Source organism: Lissotriton helveticus, chromosome 3_1, assembly GCF_964261635.1.
Source record: "Lissotriton helveticus chromosome 3_1, aLisHel1.1, whole genome shotgun sequence".
NCBI classification, from domain to species: Eukaryota; Metazoa; Chordata; class Amphibia; order Caudata; family Salamandridae; genus Lissotriton; species Lissotriton helveticus.
Genome location: NC_136061.1, coordinates 853,914,603 through 853,940,049, shown reverse-complemented (window position 1 = coordinate 853,940,049; position 25,447 = coordinate 853,914,603).

Genomic DNA, 25,447 nt, shown 5'->3' with positions numbered 1-25,447 from the left:
CCATACAATCATTCATACATACAATCACTCATCTTTACAACACTATCATATGCACTCATACACCTATACAGACAGTCACAGTCTGCCACTCATCCATGGAGTTACTCACTCACCTAGTCAGTCATGTAAAGAATCAATGACACTTCCATTTTCTTGTCTATACAGTTAAACATAGAGCACCTTACATTTTCAAACATATACTAACACATACTTACCTTCTTATACAATCATTGATACAAGTACACATTGATCTGCACAGAGTCACACACCTCCCAGCCAGCCACACACACACTCAGTCTCCCATACAAATACTTGGGCAATCAATCAATAACCCATATAGTTACTCATACAGCTACTGATCAACACATGCAGCAGTTTACAGAACAACAGACATAATGATGCACAAATTAAGACAGTTTAGTCACTAACCCATGCACTCAGTGAGACACATTTAATCACTCACTCATACAGTTAGTCATGCACCTACTAAATCCTTCGTCCAGACACTTACACATCCACTCAATCTTCAATATGTAAGACATATTTAAACTTTACAGAAACAAAAAATCACTGGATGTTGTTATCAGTGATGTCATCAGTGATGTCATTTGAGATGTCATCAGTGATGTCATCAGTGATGTCACTGACCATGTCATGAATGATGTAATATGTGACATCATCAGCAGTGGATTGCGGGTGCGCGATATATAGTTAGTGCAACTAACTATATATGGAATTTCAATGGTTTTGTGTGAGTAAAATAAGGTTTTGTAAATGCTAATTCCTAACTATATATGGTCTATAACCTATGGTTTTTTCAGTGAATTTATATATATATATGCAACAGAACTCCTTCCCAAAGAAAAAGAGAGCAGAGACCCAAGGGGAAACAGTTGGAGGCTTTTAATTGCGGTAAATGGCGGATGCATTTCTGGCAGATGATAGCCTTCGTCAGCGCCCAAAGCATCCACGAGTGATGCAACACTCTGCTGGTAAGTCCCGCCCCTTTTAAACCTGTAGTCACAAGTCCGCACCGCCCCCTGTGTTTTAAAGCAGCACACCTTTGTAGAGCCCAGTCAGTAAGGGATATATATATATATATATATATATATATATATATACGTTCACAGCGTTGTCTTTAATCCAAAACTCCTTGGAAACAACCACCACGGACTCCAAATGCATTAAGCAGTGTTTTATTTTCAGAAAAGCAAAACTCACTCGACGCGTTTCGAGACCCGGTCTCTTGGTCATGAGTACCGTCAGTGAAGTGCAAGCAGTTTTTAAATAAACATGTGATTCGTTTTCAAGTGCCAGAGAAAACAGACTTCATTGTATCATTCGTGGAAAACATTTGCAACATAATAACTTTTGAGCAGTGTTTGTTAAAATTTCACATCACTTTCTCAATCATCCTTATTATAATTTACATGTACCATTAATTTCGTGATAAGTTGTAAATATAGCATGATTCTTAGGAATCTTCCCAATTATCATTACCTATCAGGGTTTTTATGCAGGGGTGTGTGATTGTAGCAATAATGCCCAAGTGGGCTTTTTTCTTTTTTTTTTTTTTTAATAAACATTATTCATGTCATCATCTCAACAGTTGCCATTTCCACAGTCCCTTTACCAATTGTAAATATTTGCAAATAAACCATGCCGGGGTCGGGGAACGGCCCCACTGTTGGAACACAGATCGGCGGTCACGCATAACAGCGAGATCGCGTTTGGAGCAGGCGCGATATTGGAGGAGTTATGGTGCCAGTACGAGGACGTGAACTCATGCGGCAACCCACTGTGGTGAAATTGTAAGACTATAATAACTGCGGGTGGCACTTGGCCCACTAGGGAAACAATTAGCACTACAAGTACCAAGATGCCTGTTGGCCACGCCCACTGAGGCGGGACTTGAATCGTCAGTATTAAATACAGCGCCATCACGCAGAAACAAAATCCTTTGTCCCTGATGAAATGCAGAGAGGCATGAAACGCGTCGGACCTGAAAGGATAATTGGCAAGCAGTTTGTCATCACTCGCACACGGCAACCTCCAATAAAGAATTTGAAGCATATCTACCTGCTGTGGGCCCTTCCTCAAGCGGGCAGCTTTCTGATTTGGATATTTTGCAGCCATGCCTGGGTCGCGGAACGGCCCCACTGTTGGAACACAGACCGGCGGTCACGCATAACAGTAAGATCGCGTTTGGAGCAGGCGCGATATTGGAGGAGTTATGGTGCCAGTACGAGGAAGTGAACTCATGCGGCAACCCACTGTGGTGAAATGTTAAGACTATAATAACTGCGGATGGCACTTGGCCCACTAGGGAAACAATTAGCACTACAAGTACCAAGATGCCTGTTGGCCACGCCCACTGAGGCGGGACTTGAATCGTCAGTATTAAATACAGCGCCATCACGCAGAAACAAAATCCTTTGTCCCTGATGAAATGCAGAGAGGCATGAAACGCGTCGGACCTGAAAGGATAATTGGCAAGCAGTTTGTCATCACTCGCACACGGCAACCTCCAATAAAGAATTTGAAGCATATCTACCTGCTGAGGGCCCTTCCTCAAGCGGGCAGCTTTCTGATTTGGATATTTTGCGGCCATGCCTGGGTCGCGGAACGGCCCCACTGTTGGAACACAGACTGGCGGTCACGCATAACAGCGAGATCGCGTTTGGAGCAGGAGCGATATTGGAGGAGTTATGGTGCCAGTACGAGGAAGTGAACTCATGCGGCAACCCACTGTGGTGAAATGTTAAGACTATAATAACTGCGGATGGCACTTGGCCCACTAGGGAAACAATTAGCACTACAAGTACCAAGATGCCTGTTGGCCACGCCCACTGAGGCGGGACTTGAATCGTCAGTATTAAATACAGCGCCATCACGCAGAAACAAAATCCTTTGTCCCTGATGAAATGCAGAGAGGCATGAAACGTGTCGGACCTGAAAGGATAATTGGCAAGCAGTTTGACATCACTCGCACACGGCAACCTCCAATAAAGAATTTGAAGCATATCTACCTTCTGTGGGCCCTTCCTCAAGCGAGCAGCTTTCTGATTTGGATATATATATATATATATATATATATATATATATATATATATATATCCAAAACAACTTTTCCCAGACGAAAAGAGCAGAGGCCACATCGGGGAACAGAGGAAACTTCTTTATTTCAAACAGTTCGTCAAATGCATTTCTGCCTTGTTAGGCCTTCATCAGCGCCAAGATGTATCAGGGGACTTGAAACGCCGTGCATTTAAATGTGTCCTGCCGCACTACAATTGGTGCATAGTCCGCCACACCCCTCAGATGATGCACTCACTTTGCATTTACAGCCCTTGATGATTTGAGGACTGCGTATCCCAGGAGGCACCTGACAACTCCCAGGTAAGTGGTACGTGGAGTCGTGCTCAGAGTAGTCCGAGTACTGAGCGAGAAGCAGGACACTCTGTATGGCGTTCCAAATCCACTGGTGATTAAAATTTCAGATGCCCCTTCGGGTCCCCTTTGACCGCGATATATATATATATATATACTAGCAGCCCGTCCCGACGTTGTGCGGGTATGAATTGCTGCCGGCCAGTAGTATATTGTTTTGTAGGATTTCGTTTAGATTGCATTTCTTATCTGTGACAGGCCTGTGAAACGCTCCGATTCACAGTGCACTGCTGATGCACTTAAGAGTGCGCGTTCAGTAGTGTGTGAACTCGATTTTCCCTACTTTATTTTTCCTTGCAATATTATATAGCACGAACTCGACAGCATGGCATGAGCACAATTTACATTACAGAAGAACACATTCATTTGTGGTAGGCATAGGGAGACAAAGCGATTTGCCTGGAATCACAGGATGTTGAGCTGATGCCGAGATTCAAACGTAGCTCCCCAGCTCTAAAGTTCGCAATTCTAGAACTTGTGGCGGGAGGTGTGTCTAAAAGTGTATGTCGGTGCTGGCCATCAATGAGAGAGACCTGTACATTTTTCAAATGGGTGGTGAAAAAATATCAGTATGTTGCTGGAGATGTGGGCCACCGTGCCACCAATGTACTTACCGGGGGAGGGTAAACACCCATTATTCCGCAATTTTCTTTCCGCATACCATCACTCCGCATACTTTCATTACGAAAGTACCATGACTCCGCAATGCCATTATAACGCATGGCATTACATTTTATATGCTTTTACCACGCATACATTTACAACGAAATTCGTTGTAAATGCATGAATGGTAAAAGCATGTTTTTTAAAAATGTTTGGATAAGGTAAGTATGGGTATAGGGGTATATGTTTTGGGGTACTGAGGTATATGTTTTTGGGTGTTTGGGTATTTTAAGGGTTCAGATCTAGTTTTGGGTTATGGGGTACAGGGGTAGTTTTAGGGTTTAGGGATAGGTATGGGTTTTGGGGTACAGGGGTATTTTTAGGGTTCAGGGCTAGGTTTGGGTTTTGGGGTATAGGGGTATTTTTAGGGTTCAGTGGTAGGTTTGGGTTTTGGGGTACAGGGGGGGCTAGGTTTGGGTTTTGGGGTACAGGGTTATTTTTAGGGTTCAAGGCTAGGTTTGGGTTTTGGGGTACATGGGGTATTTTAGGGTTCAGGGGTAGGTTTGGGTTTTGGGGTACATGGTTATTTTTAGGGTTCAGGGCTAGGTTTGGGTTGTGGGGTACAGGGTATTTTTAGGGTTATGGGGTAGGTTCGGGTTTTGGGGTGTAGGGGTATTTTAAGGGTTCAGGGCTTGGTTTGGGTTTTGGGGTAGAGGGGTATTTTAGGGTTCAGGGGTAGGTTTGGGTTTTGGGGTACAGTGGTATTTTTAGGGTTCAGGGCTAGGTTTGAGTTTTGGGGTACAGGGTTATTTTTAGGGTTCAGGGGTAGGTTTGAGTTTTGAGGTACAGGGGTATTTATAGGGTTCAGGGCTAGGTTTGGGTTTTGGGGTACAGGGGTATTTTTAGGGTTCAGTGGTAGGTTTGGGTTTTGGGGTACAGGGGTATTTTAAGGGTTCAGGGCTAGGTTTGGGTTTTGGGATACAGGGTTATTTTTAGGGTTAAGATGGGTTAGTGTTTAAGGGTGTTGGGGTATTTTAAAGAGTAAGGGTGGGTTATGATTATGGGGTGCAGGGGTATTTAAAGGGAGCAGGGTGGGATTAGCATACAATATGAGACATGGCATGGAGGGCGGAACGTACCACACGCCCCAGTGTTTGTCACGCCCCCAGCACACGCCCACAGCACAACGCAGACACGCCCACAAGGGACTACTTTGCTGGCACTGTTCTTTTACCTTTTAAATGTATATGGGGGGCGTCTGCATAGCCTATGTCCTTCTGCTGCAACTGCCCTTTCCAACGCTGTATTGGGTGTTGTGATTGGTGCAGTGGTTCCTGAGATTACCCGCCTCAAAGGTTTGGGCTCTCTCTTTATTAGGTCTCGTGGCGTTAACCGCGCGAAAGCGCGGTATCGCCAGAGACCTATAGTCAGCGGCTCAGCTTTCCAGGAGACAGGACCTGGCTGCGCGCATCTCCTCTCCAAGAAAGCGATTGTAACGGGCCACGAGAACGCGCGCTCCATTGAGCAGGCCACAATTCCCGGAAGTCCCGCCCCACGATAGGTTTCGTTTTCTCTCAGACCTGCTCTACATGTTTAAAATGCCTATCCGTGCCTTGTGCACCATCTGCTCGGATTACTTCGATAACGTGAGGGATGTGGCGGCGATTCACTGCGGACACACCTTCCACCTTTGCTGGTAAGGGAAGGCGGGTATTTTCTAGCATAGGCCCACTGTGCCCCAGTGCTTGGACTGACTGCTGGCCTCCTGTGACTCACGGGCCTTGACGGCCGCAACGGGCCCCCTCCCGGCGGAGGGTCCTGCTGCTGCTGTGACACGCCCCAGGTATCTCTGGTGAAACGGCCCCCTCCTTTGCCCAGCCGGGCTTGCTGTCGCTGCTGGCTCTCCACACGGTGCCGAAACGAGGCGTTTGGGGCTGCGGCCACCCAGGAAGCGTATCGGCCACCAGGTCGGTTGGCGGTCCAGGTTGCATGGGCTCCTTTCTTCCTGCAGCCGCCGCCTGAGCCCTGGGATCCCAGGCGCTTCTGACCCCCTGTGTTGCTGTGACTGCTACCTGAGGCCCTATTTGTGGGCAGGGCCTCCCCGGGATTCCTTCCCTGGCTGACCCGGCCTCGCAGCTGATCGAGCTACCACAGCAGCCGCACCGCCTGTGGTGGTTGATGACGGCTATTCCACTCCACCATCGACCTCCGAGACACCCCTTTGAGGGCCTCTGGACCTGTTTGTCACTCTGAGGCCTGGCTGCTGCAGGACTGCGAGGGTGCCCCCCATTTCACTGGCATCCGGGGACTTGCCAAGTCACTGCTGGGGCCCCCTCATCTCCGGATGCACTGTTTCCCCGCTGGGTTGGCCTGGACGGGAGCTGGAGGCGGCTGCTGACCTCCTATTGCCCAGCCCCCACCGAGACTCCGTGAAGCTGTGAGGAGGTGGGTGCACTTTCTACCGACAGCTGAGGTGCAGGGGGGTTCCCGGTGCCACCGATCTGTCCGTGGCCCCTTGCTCCTTTTCGTGCTTCGGGGGGTCCTGTTCTCTGCCCTGCATCCCGCTTTGGCTCTACTTCAACTGGCATAGCGGCGGCACCTAGGGACATCCAGTGGAGGTGCAGGAGAGCATACCAGACGGCTTAAGGTCCGAGCTTTGGGGTGCCCGTGGGTTGGCATCTGGCCGGTGTTATCGGCCACGCATGTCGAGCGGCGGGGATCTCCCGGCACGGCATTGACACCTAGAAACAACTTGCTTTTGATATGATCTATATAGTCCTGTACTCTAACATCTGCCCATATTTATGTTTTGACGTATTGAGTGTAGGGTTCTTGATCAAGTGTGTGTGATGGGATTTGCTAGGAAGGTGTGTAGCTCCATGCCGTGCGTGAGGTGCATCATCAGAGTTGTGTGAATAATAACTGCGTCAGCCCATGCCTGAGGTGCATCATCAGAGCTGTGTGAATAATAACTGCGTCAGCCCCGTGCCTGAGGTGCATCATCAGAGCTGTGTGAATAATAACAGCGGTGAGCCCGTGCCTGAGGTGCATCATCAGAGCTGTGTAAATAATAACTGCGTCAGCCCTGTGCCTGAGGTGCATCATCAGAGCTGTATGAATAATAACAGCTGTGAGCCCGTGCCTGAGGTGCATCATCAGAGCTGTGTGAATAATAACTGCATCAGCCCGTGCCTGAGGTGCATCATCAGAGCTGTGTGAATAATAACTGCGTCAGCCCCGTGCCTGAGGTGCATCATCAGAGCTGTGTGAATAATAACAGCTGTGAGCCCGTGCCTGAGGTGCATCATCAGAGCTGTGTAAATAATAACTGCATCAGCCCCGTTCGTGAGGTGCATCATCAGAGCTGTGTGAATAACAACTGTGCGCCCGTGCGTGAGGTGCATCATCAGAGCTGTATGAATAATAACTGCGTCAGACCCGCGCGTGAGGTGCATCATCCACATTGCTCAGGTCACCCAAATTCCTGCACTCTCTACCACACTGCTGTCAAAAACAGCATACTCTTACACACACTCTCAGTGCTCACCAATTCAAAGTTTGCTAAAAAATTTCATGCAGCGCATTGTCATACACAATGCCAATAACTCAAACTTTAATGCTGCGAGACCTATTGCTTGTTATATTAGTATGGATATCCAGAAGAAAGCTGCACCACAATTGAGGCTCCGCACACGTGACTGTTCAAACCTTTTTTATTTGGCAAGTTGCAGGAGGACCAGGCTCACCTCCACAGCTGAGATAACGACCAAACATGTTTCGGGCTTCCTAGCCCTTGTTCACTAGTGTCATAAGGGAAGCACAGCAGCAAAGTCTCGCGCCGCACTTGCAGCGATTAAATTGTAGTCCCGCCCAATAGGCGTGCATTGCCATATGCATTCTGGTCTAGGTAGTTTACTGCTTCGTATAATCCGTAATGAAGTGCCACAATGTCTCCCAATTTTCTTAAAAACCTTTAGTAGGTTGTTGTGACAAGCGAGGCTGGGTTCCTGCTCGTAATCCTACCAAAACTGGTCACGCCGTTCCATTAGCGCTTACAACTTCATAGCGCTCTGGAGCTTCTCGTCTGCAGCGGGGTGCCTCGCGATCTGGGCGAGGACGCTATATATCCAGAAGAAAGCTGCACCACAATTGAGGCTCCGCACACGTGCGTGTTCAAACCTTTTTTATTTGGCAAGTTGCAGGAGGACCAGGCTCACAGTGGGAGAGGTGTGGCGCCGCGGCCAGGGCGACTGACGTTGGAATCTGGGGACCAGGGTTCGATCCCCGGCTCCGGCGGCAGGTTAGCCCAGCACCATGTGACTCTGGGCAATAGCTCGCTTAATCTTCCCGACGGCCCCCCAGCGCCTAGAGACCCTTACGGGTGATTGTGCGCTTTACAAATGTGGACTTTACTTTACTTTACCTCCACAGCTGAAGATAACGACCAAACATGTTTCTGGCTTCCTAGCACTTGTTCACTAGTATCATAAGGGAAGCACAGCATCAAAGTCTCGCGCCGCACTTTCAGCGATTACATTGTAGTCCCGCCCAATAGGCGTGCATTGCCATATGCATTCTGGTCTAGGTAGTTTACTGCTAGAGAAGAGGCCACAACAGGGGAACCATTGGAGTCAGCTTTAATCAGGTAACACACATCATGGCGAATGCATTTCAGCGCCAGGGTGTTGAAAGGATACAGGAGCTTATTGTGGATTTAAATACCCCGCCCATCCTAGGTGCTCGTGAGCCGCTCCGCCCCCCCAGGTGAATACCTTGAGCTAATACCTTTTGTGGGCCGCCTGGTGCATGGCGCCTACGGGTCCTAGAATGCAAGATTCTTGTTGGCAGGTATTGGGGCGGTGGAACAAAGCTGTGATGTTTAGAGCTATGATGTTGAAAACCCCCAAAGTCCGTGTGTCCCATGAATTCCGCTCACTCCTCGAGTCCCCAAACCGCAGCAACCTCCGAGTCACAGGGATCTTTACAGCGGGGGCAAGGCTGGAAATCCACCTCGCCCAGCGTGCAGTCAGTGACTCCATCTCCTCCCGGGCTTGAAGGTGGGCCTTGGAAATTCCAGTAACCTGGATGCAACCAAAATTCCGCCGAGGCAGAGGCCAGTGAATCCAAGGCCAACTTGGTGCTGCGGGGGGCCTCTTACGCGCGGCAATGGTGAAGGCGCTAAATTAATGTCCACAAACTCCTTCGAAAAAGGGAAGAGGCCACAACAGGGGAACAGTTGGAGTCAGCTTTAATCAAGTAACACACATCGTGGTGAATGTATTTCGGCATCGGTTTGCCTTCTTCAGCGCCAGGGGTGTTGAAAGGATACAGGCGCTTATTGTGGATTTAAATACCCCCCCCATACATATAAATGTATATATATATGTTCATCTCACAATGTTCATCATTCAAAAAAACGTAAAAAAATATTTCGACTACATAACCTAACACATCAACACATCATTTCAATAATAAATGTTCTAACTAATCGAAAGGTCGGCCCGGTTATAACATTCCTAACCCCAGAGACCAGATGAACCTTGGATGACATCATATCTGCTGCTTGCAATTGACACAAAACTATACAGTGCAAGTGATGACAGCTTAAAAACAGGTACAAGTAGTTAAACAAATCTCCTGTGACATTCAGATGGACTTTGGCCTTGGCAAATATTTAACAGCAACCCTTAAAAGGAAAGACTGAAACAGACACATAACGTCTAACTGGATGAAAAATGCAGTACTAAAGAACTTGGCAAGGAGGGTGCTTATCAATGCTTATGGAAAGATGAGGTTCCAGCAGCCACACACAAAGCTATAAAAGCAGAAATCAGCAAAGGTGACCACTGCAGAATAAAACGAATTCTGAGGATTATGAAAGCAGAAATCAGCAAAGGTGACCCCTGCAGAATAAAACGAATTTTGAAGCATCCTCTAAGAGCGTTGGAATTCTAGACTTGCTGTAAATTGGAGCACACTATAATGTAATCTTGATGCGATCATTTAATTTGCAAAACAAGCTGAGTTCCCCAGGCTGTACCTTCCAAGTACAGCAGGAGGAATGGCCCAGGTTGAAATGGACTGCACGTACACCAACACAAGAGTAGGCCTATCTGCAGGGGCGGTTCCTCTATGGGAGCGTAAAGGGCGTTGCCCCCCAACACCCTCTTTAATTTTGATAAGAAAATGTATTTATTGTGGTTGTGCAGCGGCGGTGCTTTATTACAGTCTCCGGTAGGTGCCTGAATTAGGGCGGGGTGGGGCTTTGCAGGCTCACATGGGTCACTCGCTGCAGAGCAGTGCGCATGTCGAGTTGGACGGGTGCCTTTCACCATTCAAGTCGACATGCACACTTGAGAGACTGCTTCTCTGTGAGCCGGCCGAGGGGAGGATCACAGCAGCAACTCATGCACCTGGTCTCTAAAGGAGCGCTGAGCATTCCTGCCCTAGCCAATCTTGGAACTGCTGTCATACTATTTTAAAAAAAACAGCAAGGGAGCAGCGTCTTGATTGGCTCAGTAGCCATGCAGAGGCCTCTAGTCTCGCGCGGAGCATGAGGCAGCGTAAGGGTGTGAGCAGTTATTTCGACAGCCAGAATAACAAGAGAACCACAAAGATGAGACCGTGTGAAACCAGAATGGCAAATTTCAGGCTTATGCTGACTGCATGAGTGTCCTTTTTTTCTCGTGTATCTTCACTTGTATTCCAGTGTGGGGGTATATGCTATCTTTTGTTCATAGTCACATCAGGGCCACATGAAGTCTCCCGCCCCCCTGGTTCCCCAAACATGCAAAATAATGCACAGACAACGTATTAGTTTGGGAAACAATTGCTGCAGGTTTATTTACATACAACATATGTAATGATGGTGGGTGAAGATTACGGGCGATCCCGGGCAGGCTGCCTTCTCGCCACCTGCCCGCCTGTTGAGCCAAACAGCACAGTGGCAAAGCACCCAACTGCTGTATTAATAAAATTATAACTACTGACACGCCCCCCTGTGGGGCGTGACTAGGCAAACCCCCGGTTGCACAGGCCCACAACCGCCCGAAGGACTACTGGGGCGCCGACACGAATTCCTGCACCTCCCATGAGGATACAGGTTAGGCTCTGGCACCCCTATGTGCCCGCTGAAGTACATCGTTTGCACCTCTCTTCTTCCGGATCGCCCAGTAACTCCGCTTAACTCCAACCTGCAACGATAAATGGACACATTAAAAACCTCCACAAATCCCCCCACACCAACACTCTGGGTTAGAGGTAAGGGAGGGAAAAGAGTGTCCCGAAGAGAACCGATGGCGACATGGGCCGGCAAAGAGGCCCTCCAACGTGGTGCGGCAACCTAAGTACCCACGGAGGCCCCTCCCCGCCGCCCCCGGACGAGACTCGCGTCCAGCCGCCTCCTCCAACCAGTGAGGAGGGGAGGCTAACATCCTGCTGGGGGCGGGACAGCCCTCCGCGACTAGTGGCCCGCCCTCTCAATGGCCACTGCGTGGCCTCGGGCAGGCGCATAGTCACATCAGGGCCACATGAAGTCTCCCGCCCCCCTGGTTCCCCAAACATGCAAAATAATGCACAGACAACGTATTAGTTTGGGAAACAATTGCTGCAGGTTTATTTACATACAACATATGTAATGATGGTGGGTGAAGATTACGGGCGATCCCGGGCAGGCTGCCTTCTCGCCACCTGCCCGCCTGTTGAGCCAAACAGCACAGTGGCAAAGCACCCAACTGCTGTATTAATAAAATTATAACTACTGACACGCCCCCCTGTGGGGCGTGACTAGGCAAACCCCCGGTTGCACAGGCCCACAACCGCCCGAAGGACTACTGGGGCGCCGACACGAATTCCTGCACCTCCCATGAGGATACAAGTTAGGATCTGGCACCCCTATGTGCCCGCTGAAGTACATCGTTTGCACCTCTCTTCTTCCGGATCGCCCAGTAACTCCGCCACAGCCTGTGCGGTGGTACCCGCTGCCGCACAGGCCCCCCCACCACTGCTACTCCTCATTACCTGCAACCTCTGCTCATAAAGCTTCTTAAAATCTAGGAGGAACAGGTCAAAGCCTGCGGGCGTGAGAGAACACCATCCTCCACGAGGTAACCTTTGACCTCGTCCCGAAACATCTTGTGTTTGCTGGATCCCAGGCCCCTCCGTTGTGGGAAACCTTTCACAGCCCCCACCACTTAGATTTTAGGGAAACCTGAACCTTGCTCTGCAGAGCATTAAAACGGTCTAAGAACAAGACCACAGCAACAGGGGAGCGGTGGACCCTGTCAACCTCGAAGCGACCTGATACTGACATGAACATTACATGCCTGAAGTCACCCAGGCCCCTCTGCCCCTACTCTGCCGATACCCCGGGTGTTTAAGGCTATGCAACCAGGGAGTAACCTAACTCGGTTACCTGAAGTCATACCACTAACCTGGTTACCAGAAGTCATACTACCAGGTGAATGACAAAGGCTGAGGAGGGGCCAAACTGCTGAAGGTGCTTTGAATCGACAATAGGTGTTCCAGCACATGCCCAGCAACTCAACCACATCCTTTCACCACAAGCGTCAGCAGGCTATACCCAGTAAGTAACTCCTGCTGTACGCCGTTCTCCGCAGACATGGAGAAAGAGTGCTTAGAATGACGCTTGTGCAGCTATACTCGAAAGAGCACAGGGGCATTGCAGGGATAAAACATATATACACGGGTATTAACAGCAGGCATCCCCTGCCCTCTCGGATTAGTCTGGAAGCGGCTTAGGCCACGCTACCTGTAGATAGCTTGTCTGAAGGATGACTAAGACCCCCGCAAGGGATTGCTGGGACAGAAACAAAGTGCTCCCGTAAGATCCAGACCTGCAACATGACACGGCCGCTGACACCACAAGCCCTCTGAGAGTAGTCAGCAAAGACCCCAGGGGACAAATTCCCCTACAGCAATGGTGTAGACTGACCCAGGTCAGAAGGAATACCCCTGAAAGAGCCCAAGAGATAAGGGGACCTCCCCTGCTGATAACATTCGTAAAAAGCATCAGTAAACTATACCCAATGATGTACGACTATTGCCACAGCGCAGTTCTCAAACTTCAACTGAAACTGCTAAGTATACGCTGTGCAACTAAAGTCACGAAGGATGCATAAGTCTCCTGCGGTGCGCGTAGCATCTATTGGGATAGAACTTGCGAGGTAGACTGACATGTGATCTATAGTATTTCCAAGGTAACAGCCGGGATCACAAGCCCCCTAGTTTAGCCAGACGGCTGCAAGTCCATGCTACCTCGAGGATAGCCTGTCTGATGACTTACGACCCTCATGAGGGATATGATAAACTGAACCCAGGTGGGGGGGGGGGGTGGTGGTGGTCACCAGGTTGGTGACATGGAAAGTCAGGCCATCTTCTCACTTTGGGAGGGGCATAAAGGAATTTATAGCCCTCAGGCAGCCAGGGTGTTAAACAACACTGTGCGTGATTCCCGGAGTAATGGGTTGACGTTATACTAAAATAAACTTTGTGTCCTAGCTGCCCAACAGGATGCCAGGATGCAAGTGCCCAATCACTGTACAAGCCCGCACCGACCCGCTGCAATGCTGTCAGGGGGGAGAGATCACAAAGCCCGGGAAGGGTGCCACGGTGACAGGCCACCCTGTCTACTAACACACGGGGGCGCAGGCCGCCGATACCGCCCCCACACGACAGAGGTCAGATTTGGTGTACGGCCCGAACCCTAGGGCGCCCCCACCCGAAGAAGGCATAGGGTGGGGCCCAAAAGGTTCTTCTCTTAAAGACACCTCCCAACACTGCGGGCCCTCTCTCGTCTGAAGAGGAACTCAAAATGAAAGAGGTCTCCTATACTAAGGGGGGGGGGGGGTGGGCTCACATTGTTAACCCAAGGAAGGAGTCAGCCAGGTACCGAGAATACACTCTCTCTACCATAAGCATGCGTCATATATAAGCATGCGTCACATAACTCTATGTCACAGTGGACGAGAGCTTAGAGTGACTACGCCGCCTACTGCATGAGAAAGGTGAAGGCGTGTGTCTTCAAGCTGACAAGCAAGATTTCCCAACAAGGGACACTTCCACTGACACTACCTGACCTTTCCCCACCTTGGAGGCGGACCTACACTTCTAGTAATTCTACTTGCCCCGAGTGTGGAGGTATCTTCCCAGCAACCGGACAACTGTCAGGTGATCTTCTACCAGGGATAACTAGTAATCACATACACTTATCTAACCTCTTGCACCACTATGTGCTACTCAAGAAAAGATTGGTTACCTGACGCACCAGCGGCACTAACGCCTGCGTAACCAAACACTCCTGGGTAGGCCTGTCCACCAGCAGGGAGGGTTGAGACCACCACAAGGCCCCGGGGCCACTCGGAAGTGGCCCACATACCCAGCCACCAATAAGAAATTAAACATCAGAAGTGGCCCACATACCCAACCACCAACAAAATTTAAACATCAAAAGGCTGATCACCCTGGGCACAACAATAGCAAATGTTCGGTGCCTTACCGATGATAAAGCTCATGGGTGCCGACACTGGAAAAGGCCAGAGCGCTGCTTATAGGCTGGAGAAGTGTGGGAGACAAGTGGCAGAACGCCGTGGATGCACTAGTGGTGGCCACCAGGTCAAGTGCTTAAGAAAGTTAGCAACTTGTATGCAAAGACTACTCTTAGTCTAGAAAATTGGGGGGGGGGTGGGGCATGCCCCAGCACACAGTGTGGAAGCAGGTGCAGGTGCAGCCAGGCCCAGGTAGCGATGAACTCTTTGTATGGACAAGACCGGGACCTGCGATGTTAATTTAACCCATGGGAAGGAGAGGTCCCATGCCACTAATCTATGCTCTTCCACACTACTGCTGTTGTCTGTCTGCTTATCCACGGCTCCGGGATCTGACAGACAGCAATACTGTGCCATCAGTTAGGAGCACCTGCTGCTCCGTGGGATGTAGGGTCACCAGCCTGCAATGTTCCACTCATTTCGCTGAAAGGAGGGAACTGTTGAAACCTCAGCCTGAGGCTGTACTGCCAACGACGTACTAGAAGGAGGCAGTCCCTAGAGGACTCCCATATAAAATTACTCAAGAAGTGATTCAACAGCTGGCAGAGAACTAAGAATTAATTCTATTGTTGGGCTGAAGACAATCCTGTATACTGATGGTCACCAAGCATCTATACTTCAAATAGCGCAGGGCCCATTATGCCTATCAGTGACCTCGAACACTTAGTACGGGGAGTTACTGGTGTGTAGTAAAGCTGAGGATACCAGCCAGGATTAAATTAACCCCCCATCTAAATTGACACTATGCTGCAGATGCGGAAACTTGCAGACAGAATATAATGCTTACGTCAGACCTGTATGTGGTACCTAATTGGAAGACTAGCAATAGTACGCAAGTGAGCCGTGCTAGTGCACCCTTAACTCGCGGGCTCGCAATCAGAGGATCAACTAATACTCTGTAAAGCTGGAGGGTATGGCATTACTAAACAGGGGGGCATGATAGGATGTAGAGACATAGAAGCAGGGATCGCTTCCAGAGTCTGTAATGAACCCCTCGCACCCTCCAACGTCGGTGTAACTGTCCTATTAAACTCCTGATGACGCTGGCAGAATATCCCATGTTTTTCTTGGATAAATGATCGAGGGCCTGTCATCTGTCCCCTAAATGCCTCACATTGTAGTGGGATGGTTGGACAACTTATAGCAAGATACCCTTGTGGCCGGAAGTTGCACATTAACGTCAAATTCCCACTATGTCGGGCTCTCAAACAGGAGCAAATTGGCGTACCGAGACAATGAAATTTGAAAAGTTTCATAATGGCACATCCTACAAATAAACAAACCTGGTGACATTAGGCTTGTGCGCTCACACCTGTTCCTAGGGAAGTGAGAGGAAGGTACCACCGATGTGGGATGGTATTGTAATGCAGTAACAGGTATTGAAGGTGAGCACCGTCACGGCTGACACTCATTCGAAATCGCAAAGTGCCTTCCTTATAAATAGCTTGACAATTTCGTAACACACGTACAAGGGAACAAATACCAGGAAAGATATTTCAGCCAACCAGAAGTACCTAACTTATCATAATGTTTGTGGGTTAGGCAAGTATTCGTTCGCAACTGGACGTAGGTGCGTTAGTAGTTTAGTTCCTCATCTGCACCATAAGAATGACCCCTAGTAGATGAGATGTCGGGAGAATGAACAAGCAACTAGTGCACGTGATCGGCCTACCCTACTCGCTGAGATATGTAAGCCCACGAATAAAATTAATTATACACCGATTGGACTTAAGGATACCATGGCGCCATGCTGCTGGAAACAACAATTGGAGATGCGAACACAAAACAAAGTTACAGCCATAATGGCTTACCTCTCCCTGAAGTATGCGTCGCCACGTGTTCGAACTGCATAAGTCCCTTGTTAGTGCTACGAGATACTAATGTCCGCCACTGCGCACGGATTAGGGTAAGTAAACACACTGCGAAAGCAATACCAAGTGTGAAAGATGAAAGTCACTCAGATGGCCCTGAGGTAATATGGCCCAATGCTACTACTTATGAATGGACTCAAGCAACGAATTTGCGCCCGCAACAGTCTAACCGTCTCGCAGCATTGCGCAATGTCACGTTAAATTTTTGGATAAATCACACGATTGGGCCTCGAGGTGCTATGGCACATAATACTGTACTCCAATTGTAAATACAGTCAAAACCACAAATTTGCACGTAGTCGGCTGAGCCCTCGCGCTCGAGTATCTAATGCCATGTGCAAATTAAATCAGTCACACAATTGGGCCTCGATGTACTAAGGCCCAATCATACCATACCTCCTTGTAAATATGAACGACACAAACTAAACTGTGCACAGAATATGCTTACCCCTCGCGCTGAAAATGCCACGCAACGCGTTACAAGAAGAATTAACACAAATGGGCCGCGAAGGTATTATGGCCCGATGATACTATGCTCCCACACATTTACGCGCGTAATGTGCTGAACCCTCGCGCTCACATCTAATGCCACGTGTAAATTAAATCAGACCTGCAATGAACAAATTTGCGCCCGTAAGGCTTATCCATCGTACTGGATTAAATATGGGCCCCATTAAGACCATGGCGCACGGAAAGGCATATCCCTCCTGCTGCCAACGCCATGACACTTGTAAATCAGCATAAAACACCTCTTTTTGTGGCCACCGAGCGATTGCATCAATGCACTCAAATCTCATGCACAGGGCTCCCTCCTGAACCTGCCCCTCCTGCTTCGCCAGTATACCGACCTCCCGGAAGGGGGGGTAGAAGCTGCTTGAAACCGCGAGGCGCCGGGGGTGCGGAACGGGATAGCAGGAAGCGATCTGAGCCTGCAATCGTGAAGAAATGGCAAAATTGGAAAGCGTCCCCACAAACTGATACTGCTGCATGAGGCCTGAAGCAGCGACCACCTGCAGTGTAGCCAACCCACACGACCGGCTACCGATATTACCGACACCCGGCTGCCCGTGCAACCAGCCGCCGAACACCCAGCCGCACCCGGCAGGTGAACCAGGCTTAACCCATCGCGCCACACACCACAAAATTAAAGACATTCATTGACGTGTTCACGAGAACATGAATAGCGGCGTCATAGCCGCGACTCCCATCGATTCCGAAGGACCGATGCTCAATGCCGCCGGGTCCCGTAGTGGCACCGAAGCATGGGGGTGTGGAAATGTAGCTGTGAAAAATTACTTGTTTTCACCCAACATGGGGCTCGAACCTATGACCCTGAGATTAAGGGTCTCATGCTCCACCGACTGAGCTAGCCTGACGTGTAAATAAAGCGGGGCATGGTAGTCGCACAGGTACCAAAGGAATTGCCGATATCCGGCCTGTGACATCAGCACGGGAGACAACATACACTACTGACCCCAATGGCTGTCCGCCACGTGCAAAGCGTGATAAACAAATCCCCTGCCGAAACAAATCTTAAACGGCACGCGAACCCGGACATGGCGACATCACACACCGAGACCGCCCACCACATGGCAAGCAACAGGGGAGGGGTGCTAGGTTATGCAACAAAATACTCGGTTTCAGCAAGCATAACAGGACAGAGAACGTCAAAGCATACCTGCCCCACACAAAATTACCGCCCACCACACGTGGTATATATCAATAGGATAAGCAATCGCATGTAAACGAAACCATAAATGAAATAATCGATAACATGCATACAATGTCCAGCAATTTCCAATATGGCTGTCGGCACACATATCCCCCACCTACACAGAGCAATGCGGTTCCAGGAAATGTTTAGCGTTGCACGGTTGCAAGCCCGCCAAGATTATGCTCGGTGACCCCCTATACCAACCATCTCCTAACAAAATAGACACAATAGCAAAGCACCAAAGATACACGACACTGTCGATAAGATGCAATTCAACGAAGCGCGGCGTTCAATTGAGGCCCACACGGGGGCAATGCGGGGGGGGGGGGAGGGAGACGGGATTGCTAGGGACCATCCGAGTCCATCTCACGGTCACTGCCTGGCCTGAGTGACGAAGACGGCAAGCTCAGGGCCCGGGCCGAGACAATAGTATGCGCCCAGCACATGTGCTGACACCTAGTCCCCTCGCACTCGGTTACAGGCGGGAACCCGCCAGCGGAAGACCTTCTCCCTCCATGGGGGCCCAACTGAGGGCCATCGAGCCGCCCGGCTCACAAAGGATATAAGAGAGGGGGGGGAGGGAGGGACATCACCCCCAATGGCCAGCCAGACGGCCTCGTGGGCTAACCGGTCTCGCCCGCACCCAACGAGAGAGTGCGGGAGGGGGGAAATCTCGTCGCCGCGTCGCAACCCTCACCTCCACGGCGGCCCGACACAACCCATAAAGTCTGCGCTCATGGTGGCCGGAAAAAACCCCTCGCGCCAAGCCTGGCCTCACAGATGAATAGGCGAACGCACACTCAAAGCAAAAGGCGCGGGCCCGCTCAGGTGACCCCACACAACCAATAGTACACGACCCCATCACCCGACTCACCGCAATAAAAGAACATCACGGCATATACACCGCACCCGACGCCAGACCAGGCCTCTGAACGAGCTCCCAGAGAGCCTAAAGGTATGTCACCCCGACGAGGACACTTCGACGAAAAGAGTGTCCCGAAGAGAACCGATGGCGTCCGGGGCTGCAAAGAGGAGCAGCGTCTTGATTGGCTCAGTAGCCATGCAGAGGCCTCTAGTCTCGCGCGGAGCATGAGGCAGCGTAAGGGTGTGAGCAGTTATTTCGACAGCCAGAATAACAAGAGAACCACAAAGATGAGACCGTGTGAAACCAGAATGGCAAATTTCAGGCTTATGCTGACTGCATGAGTGTCCTTTTTTTCTCGTGTATCTTCACTTGTATTCCAGTGTGGGGGTATATGCTATCTTTTGCTCATTTTGCCTCATCTACCTGCCCCGCTGGAGTGCTTCGAGACTCATGGAGAGCGCTATATTGTTTCCTAGGCGCTTTCCCTTCCCAGTGTCCTGGTCAGTCAGTTTTGTCTCTGAGTCCAGACTGTCCAAGTCACTGCAGCGCAGCGGGAGCGCTCCCTGTAACCCAACCCCAGACTGAGCCACTCAGCACCACCCCCACCCCGCATCCACCATCTATCAGCCCCAGCGGCCCAGGCGGTTTATGGGTATGGAGGACAGGAACATAAATATCCGAAAATGGGACATTTTGGGGGTGAAGTAAAGTTTTCAGTGAGAGTAGGTTTTAGTGGACGCTGAATAAAGCACTTGGAAATGAATCAGTTAAGATGTTTCTAAAAAACACAGGGCTTTGAAAACACCCGAGCGGCCGAGCTGAACCCAAATTAAGCAGTGTGGCACGGGGAGTTGTGCTGAGGTGCGGATTTTTGGGCGGGAAGTTTTTTTTGTCTAACGCTACCATGCGATTTATTCTTATGTCACCTAACTAGTGTCAGTAGTTTGTTGACCTTTACACCTCCATTATTACAATTGCTCCCAATGGAAAAGTGTAGAAGGGAGTGAGTGAAAGTTGTAGCGCACAAAAGTATGCAGTTGCTCACCCGAACCTATGTTGGTTCCACATTTGTTCAGGGGTGCACACGTATTTCCCTTGAATGAATAAACAGGGCTGGGTGCGTCCGCCACAAGTGCAGAGACCCTTTGTGAATCAGGCCTCAATTCTTTAGACCCGTTTCCTTGGCACATGCGGGTGTGGGTATTACTGTACAAGGTTGAGCATGAACACATAGCTGCACAGAGGCTGATTGTGTGCACAAATGCTGTACCCGAGTCGGCATGGTGACACAAAGATGGACAAGGGCAATTAATATTCAGTCAGGCACAAAGGTTCAGTAAGAGGGGCCGCTCACCTGCTTCTCGACTAACTGCCTTAAATTGCACTGTGCCAGGAACTGCTGATTCTCACTGTGCATTTTAGTGTGCACCATTGCCAATAGAGTTGTGTTGGGGGGAGTGGGGTGGGGAGGGGGGGTTCGGGGGTGGGGGGATTTGGAGGGGGTGAACCACCCCCTCCAAATGTCGACGATGTCGAGGGAAAAGTAAATAAATAAATAATTTAAAATCTTTGTCCGTAGAAATCCCCTCCACTCGGCCCACCGCTCTTACCTGCTCGGGCCGCGGCTGTGTCTGATGCCAGCAGTTTTCACTTGGTGTCCCTTCTGTGGCAAAGGCAGTTGTCGGCATATCATTGCTCTGGGCCAGTTGAGCATCTGTGGATGCTTTGCTCTGTGCTTTCGTACCTGCCAGGGGTCAGTGAGGCACAGGTGGAGAGATGAGGAGTCCTGGAATCTGCCAGCAGAACTCAGAGAGCATGCTGAGATTAGAGCTCGGTAGCATGTTTGTGTAGTGCTGAAGAGAGACACGGAAGCACTATCAGGAGGCACTGCAGCAGATATAGAAGTCAGCTTTGTTGTGCTGGTTAACACCTACCTTGATACCTCCCTGTTTGAAAGGAAACCTTGTCAACCCTGACCTATTAACATAAGGGCCCTGTGCCCGTGTGTCTTGTCTACATCCTGCTCTCTCCTCCATTCCTTTCTCAGGATAGAGGGCTGGCTCAGTCTGGGTCAGTCCAGAGAACCGCATGGACGTGGGGAGTACATTTTGACATCAGGAGGGATAGGTTGTGGGCTGAGGAGTCTAGACAGAAGGCGGTAAGAGGGTGCATCTTGTGGCAGTTGGTAACAGGAGCAAATCCGCACAAGACCATTGGTAGCAGCTGCCATGTAAGGTTTGGCCCATGATGCTTGCAAAGTTATCACTTGCACTTCTTCCTCCTTCCTGCTCACCCCTCTCCTCCTTAGATTTGTGCTTTCTCCCATCGTCATCTTCCCTTTATATTCCCCTTCTTCTAACACTGACGCCTCCCTTTTCTCAGCAAAACGTCTCCTCCCATCTCGCTATTATCACTTTTTATTTTCAAAGGTATCTGGGGGACCTGGGGCTAGGGGCAGCCCACTGCCCACATTTTCTCAGTTGGGCTTGTTTGCTTTGCTCACTCGCGATATTACACTCATCCCCAACTTTTATGCTCACCACATTCACAATGCACCAGACGTCACTGCCTAGCTGACCCAAACAACAAAAGTTGCAAGGGTACAGAAGGTTTTAGAGTAGGAAACAGAGGCTTAAGATTCCGCAACTCCAAAGGCATGACAAGCAGGCCTTTAATTCGAAGAAAAAAATAGGGAATGAAACCGGAAAACAAGAAAATGGACCAATAGAAAAGCACCACCAACTGAAAGACAAATAACTTTTCTGGAAAATCAGACAAGTGGCTACCAAACAGGAACTGCAAACCCCAGATGAGAGGGTAAGGCAGATGCGACTGCATGTTTTTTGTGGATCACTGACAAAATGATCGTGTGGACAGAATATCATGATTCAGCCGACGCGTTTCAAGGCTTTCCGCCTCTTCTTCCAGGGTTTGTTTGACAAAAGGCAAATGCAGACTCGTTTTGGCTCTTGCTTTTAGCATTTGATTGACTCCTGACCCTTAGTGGTTGCTTTGCGTTATTGTGGGTGCTTTGCGTTATTGTCCAAGTTTAATTTGGACAATAACGCAAAGCACCCACCGAGGGGAAACTGAGTGCTCGTTTTTGAAACATCATATCCCATAATGCAATGCTTCAAATAAAGCGGAGGGCGGTCCCACTAAGTTCCTTCATTGGCTCCCTGTTGAGAGATGGACTAAGTTAAAAGCTCTTTGCTATTGTTATGAAGCCTTCCGCGTATAAGTCCTCTGTTCTTTCAAAGAAAGTTCCAAAGATATATCTGTGTGAGGATTATGAGATCAGAAAAACCACGTTTGTTAAACATAGTTTACCTTTTCAATGGATGCTCCCTCTTTGTGCAAGGTGCTTCCACTATCTCTGCAGGAAAACAGAAAATCTGTACAATGGTGGCACCTCCGCTAAGGCAGAGGAACGTTGCCCCACTGCACTGAGCAGTGCAAAAAAGAAAATCATAAAAAAAAGACGTTATTATCATTTTCTTTTTCTGTCTGAGACTCAAACCAGGTCTGGCTGGGGCGGGGCTGAGCTCGCCAGAGCAGAGTGAGTAGTAGTTTGCACTCGCTAAGTGCGCATGACTGTTTGACCGGCCCTCTTGGGCCAGCCAAACAGTCATGCACACTTAGCATGTTATAGCCCGGTGGAGAGCATGCCCAGGCTCCCAGGAACTGCCTGAGTTGTCTGAGGCCTCTCAGACCAATCACAACGCTGCATCAGCTGGGAGAGTATGGGAGCCTGGGAGCTTCCGGTGCTGCAAGTGTTGAGTGAGGACGTAGGAGAGGTGTGCGGCGGCGAAGGTACATTCATTTTATTAATTTTGTCAACACCCCCATTCTGAGGTAGCCTCCACTGAATCCCTATGCTTCAGATTTGCAGTTTTAATAGCGCAAACTCAACCAGAAGGTTCTGAAGCGCTTTACATGAGCACCAGTTACGTTACACAAGGGTGCATTCATTTTTAGTAGGCACAGGAAGATTAAGTGAATTGCCGAAAATCACAGGATGTTGAGCCGACACCGAGACCCAAACCTGGTTCCCCAGCTCCAAAGTCGGTAGCTCTGACTCTTACGCTACATCCTCTTAGCATCATGACATAATGAGGAGTGTGTTTTAGTGCTTTTTAGGTTTCGCCTGCACAGCGCTTGAGGTGTGCTTGAGAAATCTATTCTTTTTACTATAAACTGAAAAGGGACTTATATCCCACCTCCTCTCTTTCCTGGCTTCTAATTGGTTCCTGAGACTGCCACTTACCTTTCCTCCATTTCTATTGACTGTAGCATATTTACCAATGCTTGTTCCTCGTCTGCTTCTCTTATCAGTTTGTCGCCACCGAAATACTGTTAACATCTGCTTTGGTGGAACTATATTTCATGAAGTTTTGCCTTTACTCTTGCAACATATTTATATAACAATTTATCACCCAGAGGGATTAAGTCATTTGCATAGAATCACAGCATGTTGCGCCGCGCAGCCGAGATTCGAACCATGATTCCCAGCTCTCAACTCACCAGTTCTGGCTGTTGCGCCACATCCTCTCCACCCCCTCCCAGACGATGATTGATGAAATCAGCTCTTCATTAATTACATAGGCAAAACCGATGCATTATCAATGCTTGTTAAATATCTGGCCACTCACAGATGCAGGTTTTATGTTGTGGAGCTGGGACAGGAACTGAGCTCCCTCCAGGTAACTTGCATATGATTTGTTTTCTGGGTGCTTGGCAGCTACAAGCACTCCTTATGAAAACTCGTTACATTCCACACTGTCCTGACAAGAGTCCTGATGCCCCATTGTGGCCTTGTAAGCATATATATGTTGACATAACCCAGAAGACATTAACCCCTTCGCTGCGGCGGCTATTCCGCCACAGCGCTAAGGGGGTGGGGCGGCCGCGCGGCGGTTCCGTGCTTGTGACGGAACCGCTCCGTCACGGCTTGCGGGTGAGCTGTGCTTGTGACGGAACGGTTCCATCACGGCCCCGCCCGTTCTTCAGAACGTTAGCGCAGGCGCAGAATTCGCGCCGCGCAGGCGCGGCGGCAGGGCCGTGACGGAACCGTTCCGTCACCAGCACAGCCCACCCGTGGCTCGTGACGGAACGGTTCCGTCACGAGCGTGGAAGAGGTTAAGGGGTGCATAGAGTTTCCCCACAGTTTTACTCCTTGGGATAGAGGGGAATTAATAAAAGTTTTTTTCTCAGTTCTACAGAACTTTACTGGAAAGGTCCGAAAGAGGATAACAGCACACACTATTAGGCCGTGGTTATGGTGTTTCACACAGTAGGTGTACAGCCCTACAATAGGTGGTAAAAACAGTGAGTTGAGGCACTAGGTCCTCACGGTATGGACCTCCCTGGGATAAGACCCTAGTGTGCCTAGTTACCAGAGTAAATTAGTCATAATGGTAGAAATTTAGTGGCATATTTGCAAGCCCCTTGCGCTGCCGCTATGTCGCTTTTTTTTATGCAGTGGTGTTGCAATCAGTGCGCCACACTGTTCTATATCTACAAACTGACAGATTGGGTTCAATGCGTCAGTGTGTAGAGCCCTGTGTCACATTATACCTGCGCCCTGACAGGAGCAAAGTTGATGGTGACCCATGCCACACAACGCGGCTGAGGGTTTGTCATCCTCTTAACTTAGTAATAGAGGTATAATGGAAAATCTACCTCAGTCATGTAAACACCCATGTCAGTATTACCTGAACGAGGCACTGTTGTGGTAATAGTGTGCAGGGGGAGAACTGTAGTGCATGTTCTCATTTCCTGCTGTGTACAGAAGATAGTTGAGGGATAGCTCTGCTTGCTGAGGTTCATGCCTGTAACATCTAGGCAACATGAGCGCTCATCAGTCACCCTCACTCTATTATCCCTATCTGCTGAGGGCCTGCTCTGTTGTGTTGGGTGGAGCAAAACTAAGTTGATGCTGGTTTCTGGAGAAGGTGTTTTACAGGAATTATAAAGCCCTACTCACACCCCTTAATGGTTACGTTTATCACCCATGAGGGTATCCAGACGCTGTCCATGTGCACAGGGAGATTAAGGTCACTGCTGTTTTCCATATTTACAAGTTGGTGCTAAGCAACTTAGCATGGCTTAATTCCATCTTGTAAATATGCCCCTTTCCCCTGCAGTCCTGTGCGGCAAAGTGGGTGTTCAATGGGTGTTGCTTTGGGCACTGCAACACCCATTGCTTTTTGGCGCTGCCCCAGATTTACAAGGCTGAGGCAGCACCAAAAACTAATGCCATGTAATACCAGGCGTAAGAATGGGGCAAGGAGGAGAAATAATTAATTTTTCCTTGCTTTTTAGGTCTCGCCTAGGCAGTGCACATGCGCTACTCTAGGAGGACCTTTAACCTTCGGTC